The sequence below is a fragment of the Zootermopsis nevadensis genome, unplaced genomic scaffold, assembly GCF_977971745.1.
Source record: "Zootermopsis nevadensis isolate Lab colony 2312 unplaced genomic scaffold, Znev_1.0 Znev_ptg000050l, whole genome shotgun sequence".
NCBI lineage: Eukaryota > Metazoa > Arthropoda > Insecta > Blattodea > Termopsidae > Zootermopsis > Zootermopsis nevadensis.
The window spans coordinates 4,917,992-4,931,778 of NW_028259182.1; the positions used below are offsets into that span (position 1 = coordinate 4,917,992).

The 13,787-nt window shown below is 43.3% G+C and overlaps 1 protein-coding gene across 2 annotated transcripts in view; it reads left to right on the forward strand.

Annotated features, from left to right (window-relative positions):
* Positions 1-394: 394 nt before the first annotated feature.
* The window catches only part of LOC110838525 (uncharacterized), a 139,633-nt gene continuing 126,240 nt past the window's right edge, over positions 395-13,787 (forward strand). The window contains exon 1 of one of the 2 annotated variants that reach the window (XM_087361094.1): positions 395-533. The gene's annotated coding sequence lies outside the window, so the exon portion shown is untranslated. The remainder of the gene's footprint in view (positions 534-13,787) is intronic. The other variant, XM_087361095.1, reaches the window with a different exon arrangement.

The window sequence follows — 13,787 nt, forward strand, 5'->3', positions numbered from 1 at the left end:
AGAACGATACATCTTGGGGGATTCGATCTCGTTCGTGCAAAGTAGAGTTTATGGCACACATTAACCTCATAGTTCCTACCGAAGTACAAGCAAAGCAGCTGTGTAAAGCGGGTAATATAACAAGCAACAGGGGTTTATCATCACAGATAAGTGGTATGGCCAGTGATTCTTTCTTCCCAATTTGTCGTCAGAGATCATTTGTGTTTGCACTTAATAAATGAACAGTCGGTTTAGGAATTCTTGGCTATAGGTTTCTTTCAAATAAGCAAAGGGATTGAGCAAGCAGCAAAGATCAACCGCCCACTCACTCCCCATGCGCGTGAGGTTGTCGTGGCAACACTGCTGGTCAGACAATGGCGCATCGCATCGCGGCAGTGTATAGCCGCTGGTGAAGTGAGGTGGTTGTGTTGGTGGCGTGATCTGTGTGCATTGGCGCTGCTGCTGAACGCGAGCTCTCGTTATTTACAGTGTGTATCGTGTGTATGCGTGTGTGTGCAGGAGCTACTTGACATCTCGTCGTGTGGAGTACACATGTGAGTACACATTCTTTTGGTATTTAGTCTATTTTCCTGTATGCTTGTGATAGCTTTAAGGGTATTATGGCAGCCTTGTGAACAAACGGCCCACAGTGTGACCTCAATCTGCGTCTTACTTAATCTGGCTACTTGTGTGAAAAAAAAAGTATGGGGTGCTGACATGAACTGAGCTCAGATTTATTTCGCAATTCGTCAACTATCATGCACAAGATACTCCTGAGAGCGGGATTTTTAGAATAAGATTATTCGTCATTACGTCACATCCAGTTTAGGATGCAGGATTTGGCGTGGGCATGTGTTGAGAAGCTTTCAACGCCAGGGTATAGACAAACGTTCTGTTTATTGAAGTTAAATGTCAAACAACGTGTGCTGTTAAAACATATACTATTGTGCTGTGTTAGTATCAATCGCTTACCAATTACATCATAGTAATATTACATGTTACGTTCGTCACAGTAATTACATTCTTCATTGTTTTTTGCGTGTCTGTTACTGTCAGATACATTAATAATTAAATCGCACAAAGTGACACGGTTTAATTTAAAACACCATTGTCAGAACAACATTTATAATGTGTTTGTTTTTCATCAGTTTAAAGCTTTGTCATTGAAATGTATCTTGCCATATACCAGATCACTGTCGCTGGCAACCCGATTGGGTGGAATGGACATTTGTCTGTATGACACATTTCAGTAACCATAACCTGTGTTTTTTTCTTCTCTCCTCGTGTTTCGTTGTTTACTTCAGATATCGACTGCATGAATCGAACGGACTAGAAAGAAGCCTTTTCACCTTGTACATATACGTCTTCATTTTATGGTGCAACAAAATTGGGCCTCGACCATTGCGATTTGACGGAAGAAACAATGAATATTGCCTTTAATTAAAACGGAAATTACCTTGAAGGCCTTTAGCTCCACGTGACTGTCGCAGTCGTCGTCTGTTTCCAATTGCCAGAAACGAAGGTTGAATTGTGGCATAGGTATTTCATGATTGTACTCAGTCGCTCCACGAGAATACAAGTATATTATCATAGACCAAACAATCGTTTTGTTTTTGTATACAGAACAGTTTGTGCTAGTTTTCACTTGCAAGTAGGTTCCCCCCCCCCCGGGGGGGGGGGAAGTCTTCACCCGCTGCGTGTCCCTGATCCATTTTGCGTACCGTTCTACATTTTACCGATTACGGAAGTAAAAGAATGCGACAAATATAAACAGTAAGTTCGAAATCTCGACTCTTTTATCAGCGTTAAAAGCCAACGCCCCTCAGTGTTGACAACACTGCACATGATTTCCTTGTACCTCGCCTACATTATGTTCTGAGCTTTATTAATTTCAAGACATACTCCGATAAGCCTGTACCAGTTGTGTGGATTTAATAGATTTTTTTCTCTCGTTACCACCGCCGACATTTGCGCTTTATCCGTCTTCTGTCAGCCATGCGCTGGGACCATAATCCCACGCGATTTAATATTTTAGTCCCAGAGCCATCTACCGGCAGAATTAAGTACATCCGTTATTGGCCGGGACATCTTTGCATTGTTGCAATCTCACGCTGCATGGCGTCTTTTTTATTGTACGCAGAGATTGGAATGGATTCTTCTTTGTTTGAAAGTTTTCCGCGGCGTGTGTTAGGTTTGATTCAGTATGTGATATCAAAGTATAGCTCATTCAATGATTATTTTAGAATGTACGTAAATTACTGTAAATGCTATACCCCACATTCTGGAGTACGTCATATGAGTTCTGATATTACTTTTACGACGGTGAAGGTACTTTTACAGGGGGCATCTTCGTGTGTTTGCAGGATACAAAAAAATCTGAATTCAGAGGTTCAAAATTCTGTTGGACCCCCCCCCCCCCCCCCCCAGGGTACAGCATAACTTCGTGGACTTAAATTTTGACTGTTGAGGTTGGTCGATGTTCTTTTCGACAGGCCATGGATTGTCCTACTAAGGGCTTTAAGCGCTCGCTGCAACGCTTGCCACGTGTAAGAAATCTTTGTTTTAGAGTTTAATTTTCAGCTAGTAGTAGCCTTTATCATCATCATCATCATCATCAGTCTGTCACGTCTTCTGATTGACTTGTCCGAATTTTCCTACCGACCATTGCCCTAAGTCGACTTCCAAGGAGACATTTGCAATTCATGCAGCCTGTCTGCAGCTCTGCGCAACCAAAGACACCCTCCCCCCCCCTGCTTTCGTGATTGTTCAGTTTCTCGTGTCTGAAACTTCTTCAGCGTTGGGCGTTTGGTGTTACCTTTGTGGGAGCCCTTGTAGTGGCTACGGCAAGGTTGACAAAGGATGTCATTACACCCAGAGACTTGCAGAGGAGGCGGACAGCAAACGAGAACGATCCTGGACTAAGGACATTTTATTTCTTACGCCGGACAACTTTCGAACACCCTGTAAGAGGGGACCGCCGGTTGTAGAAAACACTATGACGCACGTCAGCTCTCACACACACGCGTGATGTGAGTCAGTACGTGTTCCCTAATGACTAAGCCAGTGTCGAAAGGACCTTTCTGCAGAAAGTCGTCTGACCTGTCACTCAAGGTCACCGAACACGCTGGATATTCTTTCGTGGAGCCTGGCGAATCTCGGCGTCCCTCGAGACAGCCTCCTTGTTCGGAAGATCAGACATGTGATGACCCATCGCCTCAAGGGGGGACGTGAACTGTTGTTGGATGGGCGACTCTGCACTTTGACCTCGCCGAGGGCGATTTTCCGTCCAACCGCAATTCCCCTCTAATCGACCCCACGAGTTTGTGTTCGGATTCTTACATTTGGCGGACATTTGTAAGTTGTTTTTGCTTTTCGGAACCGCGTTTAGTCGAGCCGTACGACCGATGAGGTCGCAGTCAATGGACTGACGAGGTTTCCTAACTGCGTTACCTGGTTTCGATTCTCCACGCCACATCATCCAGACCGACTCCCAAAGCTTTCACCCGGAGTTACTTCCACTTTGGTAAAGCGGCCGGCGCTTGAAGCTAACCACACGCCTCTTATTATCGAGTTAAAGAGTACGTGGAGCTTTGACTCCGGGCCTCCGCCGATGTAGGAAACATCTCGTGTTCCTCTCGAATACAATATTTTCTCTGTGGGAACGAGCGAAAGCTGACTTAACAAAACAGAAGATGGAGACGGTCGATACCTGCGAATAGAGAGTTATTGTACATTTTATGGACAGATAATACAGCCTTTTCGTTCATTACCTCGTCAGAGGAAGGGGCGAAGCCTTCACCACGAGGTGCAATAATATGCAAAACACGCAAGGGGGGGGGTTTAGGTACGCGGCTCAGTGCTCCCCCCCCCCAATTCTTCTGTTACAGAGAAAAGAGAAGTCAGGACCCCGTAGTGCCTGGCGGGGAGCGGGGGGGAGGACAACTCCGGAAAGCGACCGGTCTGTTTGCCACCCGACAAAATTCATTGTGACGTAATTATTGGCTCATCTGGAGAATACGCGACAACGAATTAACATTTACAGCTGCAAGCATTCTGACGACGGGTCCATATTAATGTTATCCTCCCATCTACGACTATTATTATTTAGTGTTCTGTCTGACGACAGGTCCATATGAACAGGATCCTTCCATCCTTTTCTCGGACTGGGACCTGTTCATATACGTTCTTGGCAGATGATCCAGAAGTGGTTTGCCATTGCCTTCTTCTGTGTGTGAATGGAGTAATTGTTGGGATGCCACGGAGGAAAACTCCGTGTTGCCTAGACCACGGCCTTGCCCAACACAAGTTATAAAAATTCGGGCACCGCCGGGAATCGAACCCGAGACCACAGGATTACAAGGCCAGCGTTCTAACCGCTACACCACCGTGAAACATTTGTGTTCGATCCTTGCAATCTGTGGCTTATACATTGTTGCCGAGCTGAATTAAACTGAGTTCTGACTCACTGTCACTAAGCCAGCTCGTACCAGAGAAAGTTGGCAGCGTTGCAAATTGTTGACAAAGCCGATTAGCACGTCCCTTCATTCTTACCGCGTCGTGTCTTGCCCCATTATTGTTTCGTGCATAAAGTCGTATTTTCCGATTGATCTGTTTGAAGCCGTGCGTCCTGAGATACCGAACGCGTCTTCAGATAAGCCAAGAACAAACTCGAGCCCCATTTGTCTCTGTTTTGGTTTTCAGATTTGACTGATCAAGTACCTTTAGACCTCACTTGGCGGCGCTGAGGTTTGTACGTCCGCATGTTGACAGTTACTTGTTTGCAGGAAAATGTGTCGTAGTGGAATATTTATTTGTATGTATAATGTTATAACCAGAGTACAAACACGAAACGACAGTGTCCTTTGCTGCTGGCATGTAAATACGTGAATAGGTACACAGTGTCCAATAATTATTCATTACGAGGTATGATATTTTGATAAAATTTTGTTAACGTATTTTCACACGAATTTCAAACATTGGTTCAATTCGTTTGCAGAAAATCGAGCTACCCGGTTATGGAAATGTTTATCAAAATCAGACATTTATTCTACTGACCAACGAAAGTAATTTGGAAAATTAAGGCTATTGCATCTCCAAGGCGGAACTTCGAAAGGGACCCCAGTTTCACTTCTGAGCAACACAGCTTGGAAAGGGTTAATTAGAATATGGCATTGCTGAGTTATTCATGCATTAAGAATAGTCATTTTTCCAGCAAATGTTTATTTAAAAAAAATTTCACAGCGGTTCAGTGTTTATCCGAATATCAGAGTAGTTTTGCGTCTCATGCTTGTTTAATTCTGTGCTTTATAATTTGTTAAATAGCGTGGCACAAAACCTCAAAAGACCGCCGAGAATTCGAACATTGGCTAACGGTGAGTCGGAAACTTTTAATTAAAATGATTGGTTAAAATTAACCCCTTGAAACTGAAGCTCGTCTTCGTAATATTTAAAAATTCAGTCCGTACCGCAAAGAAAACACCACACACTTCACCATTACAGAGCTCAGCTAATTAACGATGTTTAAGCGGTGGTCGGTTATTTTGGATTCGTTTAAGTTCGATTGGGAAACGTTACATTGGATTAGGTTCCGTTTTGGGTTAGGTTGGGTTGGGTTAGGTAAGATTTAGTTAGGTAAGGTTAGGTTACCGCCACGGTGGTCTAGCGGTTAGAACGCTGTCCTTGTAATCCTGGGGTCTCGGGTTCGATTCCCGGCGGTGCCCGAATTTATAACTTGTGTTGGGCAAGGCCGTGGTCTAGGCAACACGGAGTTTTCCTCCGTGGCATCCCAACAATTACTCCATTCACACACAGAAGAAGGCAATGGCAAACCACTTCTGGATCATCTGCCAAGAACGTATATGAACAGGTCCCAGTCCGAGAAAAGGATGGAAGGATCCTGTTCATATGGACCTGTCGTCAGACAGAACACTAAATAAAAATAATAATGATAAGGTTAGGTTAGATAAGGTTGTGTTGTTTTACAGTGGGTTAGGTTGTCCTGGAGAATTCGTGGAGAAGTCCTGGAGAAATCCTGGATATGTCCTAGAGTAGTGCCTGAGAACTCCTCTAGAGGTTATGTGGAAGTCCTTAATTAATTAATCGCTGTTTACTTTGGGAATCGTACGAAGCGTGTGAATACAAAATGAAGAATTGTTGGTTATTGAAGAAGGAGGGACGTTTATTTCAACGAGTTAAGTGAGTATATCACGAAATGGTCTTTGTTTAAAAGGATTAAATGAACACCGAGTTACGTCACAGAAGCTCAATACGTTCGTTCAGTGACATAATGAGATTATGAAAAAAGTTGTCTAAAGTTCTGTTTCTCCCGAGAAGTGATGTTCAGTCACTCATTACATCTTTGACTATTGGCTTTATTTGCTCTAATCAGTCTCAGTCCAGCCTCTGAATAATTATCTTCTAATTTTTGTTATAAAAACTGTCAAAACATACAACGCCTGTAAAAGAGCGGTGATCTCTGACCCTTAACGCAAATGGCGGGTGCAGATGTTTATATAGTCAGTTACAGCGCCGGTTTAAATTAGTCGTGAACTCACGAACATAAACGTCTGCGAAGAAAGCAGCTGCCCTGATTCTTAACAGCATTCCTGCAGAGCACAGCCTATTTCTGGCCAACATCGGCGCTGGATAATCCGTTTCATTGTAAACGTATGTTGGTACTGCCAGCTGCAACGTACGAAAACGTCGGATGCGTGAAACTTGACGGAATGACGCGAGGATATTTTAACCTGAGATCAAGGAACGGACTGACCGAGAAAATTACATAGTGAGGACCTTCATGATTCGTGTTCATCGCCAAATAATATTAGGTTGACCAAATCACGGAGGAATCTGGGTATGTAGCACGCACGGGAAAGATGAGAAATGCCCGCGCGCAGTTTTGATTTGAAGACGCCAAGGAATGAGACGGGCTGGAAAACCAACGTGCACATTCTAGGATAATATTAAAAATGGGTTTCAATAAGTCGTGTGCGAGGAGTCATTGTACTGTGGTTTGTTGGTTAATATTGGAAGTGTTTCGGGTTTATTTCTCATAATTGTCACTAATCTCGAAAATAAATTCCTTCGAATATCTGACTTTGTTACAGCATGGTAGTAAGACGAAACCAAGTGGGCTTTAAAGACTTAAGGATCTTTGTATGCCTTACATTCGCGTCATAGGACCTGCGTCTGGCCGTGTACCATGTGCGAATTTTACTCCGTAAGGTAGCTCTGAATCACCGTGAAGAGGAAGTTTTATTACAGCTGATGACTTGTAATGTGCGCAAAAACATTCGAATAAATTACATTCCTTCATATTCTAGTCGACGAAATGGTATTTTCTCATAAGTAATGCTTCCCTACAAGATTTGAATCTTCGACAGCGACTGAGTACAAGAAAGTCTTCTCTGGCTATCAGCCATATGAGAATCGAGTTGTGATCCAGCGTTTCGGAGACTCTTTCTGCCTCCATCATCACATCGAGTTTTCGACAGTTCTTTTCGTGTATAGGGAACAGTTTAAATTTGAAGCCGAAGCTCGTTCAAATAATATTTAAGAATCCAGCCCGTACCGCGAAGAAAACACATTTCACGATTACAAAGATGAGTTAGTTGATGATTTGTAGGGAAATGATCGCTGTTTGTTCTGAAAATATTACGAAACACTGTTAATATATTGTGTGGGAACAATGCTGAGTTACTAATTGATAAAGCAGATGGTACTTATAATTACCACGCAGTGGTAACGACCTCAGTGTTTATATATTACTACTGAAAGCGAATTCACGAGTAAAAAAAACAGGATCTGGCGACTTAATGTGTGTTCACAGATGCCATATTCAGTCTCTTCTGTTTATAATCAAAATACCTCAAAATTTGACTTCAGAGTAATGAACTGCGATTTGGTATTAAAGCTTTAAGGCATAACTTATAACCTCGAGCAAACGAGTAACCGGAATTAAGACCCCTTTTGCCATATTGCGAGGTCGTTTTATTGAAAGTCCACAGCACTTCGTTAAACACGCTCCTAACTTGCTATTACAAACAGACTGGCATGTTAGACTGCTCAATAATTTTATTTAAAAGATTTATTATCAGAACAACTTGGAATACGATATTAAAAATACAATAAAATCTGAAAGAAAACATCATTTTGATATCTGATAAACATCTGACTAAAAGTTGCATTTAATAAATTATATTTAAGTTTATATAATTTTATACACCTGAAGATGGTTCTTTTAGAACTGAAACATGTCGTGTAAAAAGTGATGTTCTAATGTAAATCGAACATTTCGATAGAGAACATCATTTTAATATATTTTAAATATTTAAATGTTAATTATAGTAATATTTTAATATTTAATAGGAATTTTATTGTGATTAGACTGACAAGATTTAAACAAAGATTTATTATGTTGTTTTAATTAGCCTGTTAGGCTATTAGCTTTAATTTATAAATAGTCAACAGCGTAATATCTTATGTAAATATTTTTCATTGCACAGACTGATGCAATATCACAAAAGTGTTTGTTGATAACCCCCGCCTTAAACCTTATTTAGCATCAGATTTTATAACGTGATTATATTATACCATATGCGAAAGTAATGGAATATAGATGTCAGATGAGCTGTACTCGGTTTTTTGAAGTAAATCATAAAATTGTATCGTCGAAATTTTGTCTGGCTGTGGCGTGCTTGTCTTCTTAGAGGCCAGCGCCGACGGAGATTCCAGAATTTCACCCACCACGTACCAAGGACCGACCATTTCTCCCGATGTAGTCCGAGCCCGAAGAAGTTTACCTTGGAATATGTTAATCGTACCCGACCGAAGCCCGAATTCATTTTGTTCCAGCCCGAACAAAGCCCGATGTATTTAGAAGCTGCTTCCGTGTCATTAATGCAAGTTTTTTTAATTTTATAAATGCCAGTACTGATGGAATTAATTATTTAACGACTACCAAAGAACAATGAAGTTATTTCGCGTTTAAGTTACATCTTGAAAAGAAGATTCCAATAATGAATTGTACCCGCGGGCTTTAGAGTGAGGAATGTCGCGTGTGAACCCGCGTTGGTGCGGACCGTAATCCGCGTTGTCGGGGTGTCTTTCTCAGCGCGTTTTGTTATCTGCGTCATATTCTGAGAGATTAATCACGCGAGACTGCTGTAGGTTACGTCGCGTGGGCCAGAACCAACATCGAAAGTGAACGTGTTCTTCCACGGACATCAGCGTGACGTAACCCGCTGAGGTGTGGAGGTCACACGGACGGTGCTGTGGGGACGGCTATCTGCAGCTGATACCCAGATTATGGACAGCTGTAACCTAACCTAACCATAAATTTGTATTCAGCCAAGTAAAATGTAGCAGGCTTCTCAAAAAAGTGATTTGCGTCATATACGAGTTTGTGTATTCGTAAGGGAGGAGTGATCTGTTTCTGAACTTGACTGTACTGATGTCTGCAGATAACGGGTTTGTGCTAGACCAGCAGGTTTGTTTCTGCAAGGTTAATGGAGGCCGTTATGGTCAAACCAGAGATCATTTCCACACTGGGATTAGTAAATTGACTGCTAGCCAACATTCAGAGGGCCCGGAGTTTGATCCAAACCCAATCTCGCCTTAAGAACCACACTGTAACGTTGGCAACAAATGCTCAGCGAGTTGCAGGTAAATTTCGTGTTCTCGAACAGAAGGGATCATACTGTCCTGCTTTTACTCAGTCCCCCTCCCAGGTACTTGTCACTTAATTCGCTACAGAGCCACATAATTTGTGGCTTTGTGCTTTGTACACCCATACGATCCGGGTTCGTCTGATGACGTGTTCCTGGATCACTAAGGGACCACGGCCCAGTGTGTATCTTAGTACAATTGGGGTTTTTATTCTTAAAAATGTATGTTTTTGAGTTCGGTTTTGGTTCAGAATAATGCCTGAACGTGTTTCATTGCGTTCTCTTAAACATTTCACGTTGTCACGACGTAAGAGCTCATATTTTTGGTCTTGTGGGTTGTGATACGAGAAGACTGTTTAAGGAGAACGCAGGCTGCTGAAGATAGAGGCAGGAAGTTCCTGAATAACTTTTAAACCACGTAGGCCTGCAATATTGCACGCTGTCGTAACGCAGAGGACCATGGCCCGAAATTTCACGATGGCGACCGATTCTTCTGCTTTGGCGCGTGTGGGGACCAGAAGCGTCTCCCTTCCCTTCTCCCCCGGCAGTAATGAACAGTATCCGTGTGTTGGGGCGATGCCCGTCAGAAATAAGTCGTACGAACAGGAGCGTAGGTCTGAAAGTCTCCTGTAATGTGCTACGTGCTTATAAAGTTTGCCCCTGCCGAGCTGATCGCAAATCGGACATCGTCATGCTCTCTCTGTTTGCCAAATATAAGCCCAGTAATTAACTCGTGGAACACCTTCGCAAGATACGTATTTCAGGTGCATTTCAATTAGGACCTGGGTCCTTCAAGCGGTCTCGTCCATATTCTGTGTGCCTTTCTGATCCGTTCCACGTTGACTCTCTGTGTTCAGTGGATCGCCGTGATGACATTTCGTGAGGAATGCAAACGGACTTTGTTTTGACAGGGTTCAGTAAGGAGAAGCCGCAGCGCATTGTGTGGTTTGCGTGTCCAAGCTGTTTCGCAGGCCGACAGAAACAGAAATTTTCGACTTTCACTGGATCGAGGAACAAATCAGACTGAACATATCGATATGAGAAGCATCTCTAACGATTGTCATGTCTTCGAAATGGCCGAAACGTCTGATTTTATTCAATCCTGTAGGGCGAGCCGTTATTCCGATTTCGACAGTTATTCATGTTTTATTGTATAATACAAATTAAACTCGAGTTGCGATGTTTTACAAACGAGCTTCTGAAAGCCCCTAGCTCAGTAATTGAGAAGGATGTTGTCTCTCTGTTTCTGAAGTCTGGGCGAAAAGCTAAGCCCCCTTGTAAACTGCAGAATGAATTCCCACCAAATGGTTGCATGTGGTACCAGCCCTTCGGCTCCCAGCAATATGTATCCATCCGCCGCGGATCCCATTTTCCATGCCGTGTTTTAGTCTCGTCTGAGTCAGCACGGTTAACCCTTTGAAGCCGAAGCTCGTCTTCATAATATTTACGAATCCAGTCCGTACCGCGAAGAAAACACTACACCTCACCATTACGAAAATCAGCTGGTTAACCCTTTGAAGCCGAAGCTCGTCTTCATAATATTTACGAATCCAGACCGTACCGCGAAGAAAACACTTCACTTAACCATTAGAAGTCGAATCAGGCGGTACCACATAAGATTTAACAAAAGAACTTCCCGGTCAAAGCCTTAACAGCCAATGCCTCAGTTACGTCGATCCTCCAGATGGTAAGGCGTGGGAGACGAGACTTTTACCCTCGAAGATAAGCGATGCCCTGATGGTCGTCAGTCAGCCCTTCGTAATCGTGTTCCTGCTTCTCTAAGACGACAAGCGGACGGAGAACTGCATCTTCATCTCATGACATCGTTTGAGGAGGTTGAGGACTTGCGTGCTCTGAGGTTGGATGTGGCCGACCTGTGCGTGTGGAGGCCACATCGCGTGACAAGGATCGATATCAGAACCCCGTTGCCTTAAAGGGCAGAAATGTACCTTGATTAATGAGCAAATTTTGTTACGGAGTGTGAGAAGGGCAGTGCCAAGAGGGGGGGAGTAGTTGTAAATCGAAACAGGGAGCCGGAGGTCAGTCTTATTAGGAAGAAAAATTGTTGTACGCGAAAACCCCTTGGTGGTACAATTCTCACATCGGCTACGTGCCTTGTTCACGATAATGACAAAGTGGTTTCGACACTCGTGTCTTCGTATAGATGAACTCAAGTAAACCCTGCAAAGCCGTTCCTCCGGCGAAGGTGAAACCTCAAAATTATACCTTGACAGTGAACCTAAGGTCTCGTACAGTCTGTGCAACAAAAATGGAACACTTGGCTTATTCCGACTCCGAAATCTAAAGTGTCTTTACCTTCTATAGAGGACACTCAGTTACTACACCAGATGTCTTTTACACGAATGTGTCTACCTAATTTGAAGGAGGACATGGATCAGTGTTGATGACTTTTCCGACTGGACGTAAGTCCTACGTCTTGCAAATGCCATCAAAATTAATTAATGTATTTTTTTTAAAAAAATCAGTCTCTCGTCTTTGCACAATGCATGTCCAGCGTATGTTGAAGGGAGAAATATTACACTCACGGACAGAAATTAGGAATATCTGGACTTATGCCAACATTTGTACGTCACGTGTGGCGTCGAGAGGTTCAAGATTGGAAACCCAGTAACTTCAGTTGATACTGAATAACAATTTATTTTCCTGATGTAAGACTTGAGGTTCTCACAGCGGTGAGTATGAAGGTATCCGTCTTCTGGGTTGTTGTGCCGTGTAGTCTGGTCGATGTTAACCAACGTTTCGGAGGTCATACTGCCTCCGTCATCAGAGTATGAAGATTTCCGTCTTCTGGGTTGTTGCGCTGTGTAGTCTGGTCGATGTTAACCAACGTTTCGGAGGTCATACTGCCTCCGTCATCAGAGTATGAAGATTTCCGTCTTCTGGGTTGTTGCGCTGTGTAGTCTGGTCGATGTTAACCAACGTTTCGGAGGTCATACTGCCTCCGTCATCAGAGTATGAAGATTTCCGTCTTCTGGGTTGTTGCGCTGTGTAGTCTGGTCGATGTTAACCAACGTTTCGGAGGTCATACTGCCTCCGTCATCAGAGTATGAAGATTTCCGTCTTCTGGGTTGTTGCGCTGTGTAGTCTGGTCGATGTTAACCAACGTTTCGGAGGTCATACTGCCTCCGTCATCAGAGTATGAAGATTTCCGTCTTCTGGGTTGTTGCGCTGTGTAGTCTGGTCGATGTTAACCAACGTTTCGGAGGTCATACTGCCTCCGTCATCAGAGTATGAAGATTTCCGTCTTCTGGGTTGTTGCGCTGTGTAGTCTGGTCGATGTTAACCAACGTCATACTGCCTCCGTCATCAGGGCGCTCGCCCTGATGACGGAGGCAGTATGACCTCTGAAACGTTGGTTAACATCGACCAGACTACACAGCGCAATAACCCAGAAGACGGATACCTTTATTTTCCTGATGTTTGTCGACTGACATTTTGTTCCGACTGTACCATTATTTGTCAGTAGTGTGATGATGATGATGATGATGAGGGTGTTGGTCGGTTCTACCCCCTATCCAAACACACATTTAGCCTAAAGTAGGCTAACCCACGGCTGCCACAGACGTACTCGCGAATAAGGTAATGGACAGGCGAGTTTTCACCGCAGACATTTTTATCTCCAACCAGACATTTTAGCGTCAATTCGCCGTGGCTGGTCACAGTAGTGACTCATATGCGCTGTTTGTATCCTCTTTCGGTGTTCTGTTTGTTCAAATAAAAGCAGTCCGTGTTAATTATTCCGGTAAACCACATGTGATTTGTAACGCTTTTGATGGCAATGTTTGTTTCTGAAGTTATCGTGTCGAGCCGTGCTCCACTTCAACGTGAACTTCATCGTCCGCCATCTTTCTGTTTGTCTTAAGCCAAGAGACGTTGGAATTGAAGCGACGAATTGTGGTACCGCGTTCACACGTGACAGAGCAATTACTGCTATTGTGTTACCGTGTTAGTGTGTTACTGTGTTAATGTAGCTTCATCACGAATCGGGCCCTCTGGCTTCTGAGAATTAATTGTAAAATAATTAATCATTCAGACATGCAGTAATAATGACAACATAATTTTTGGTAGGTTGGCCTTTCTGTCCGTTGAAACAAAGACGTTTTGGGGGTAGGATGTAATTTT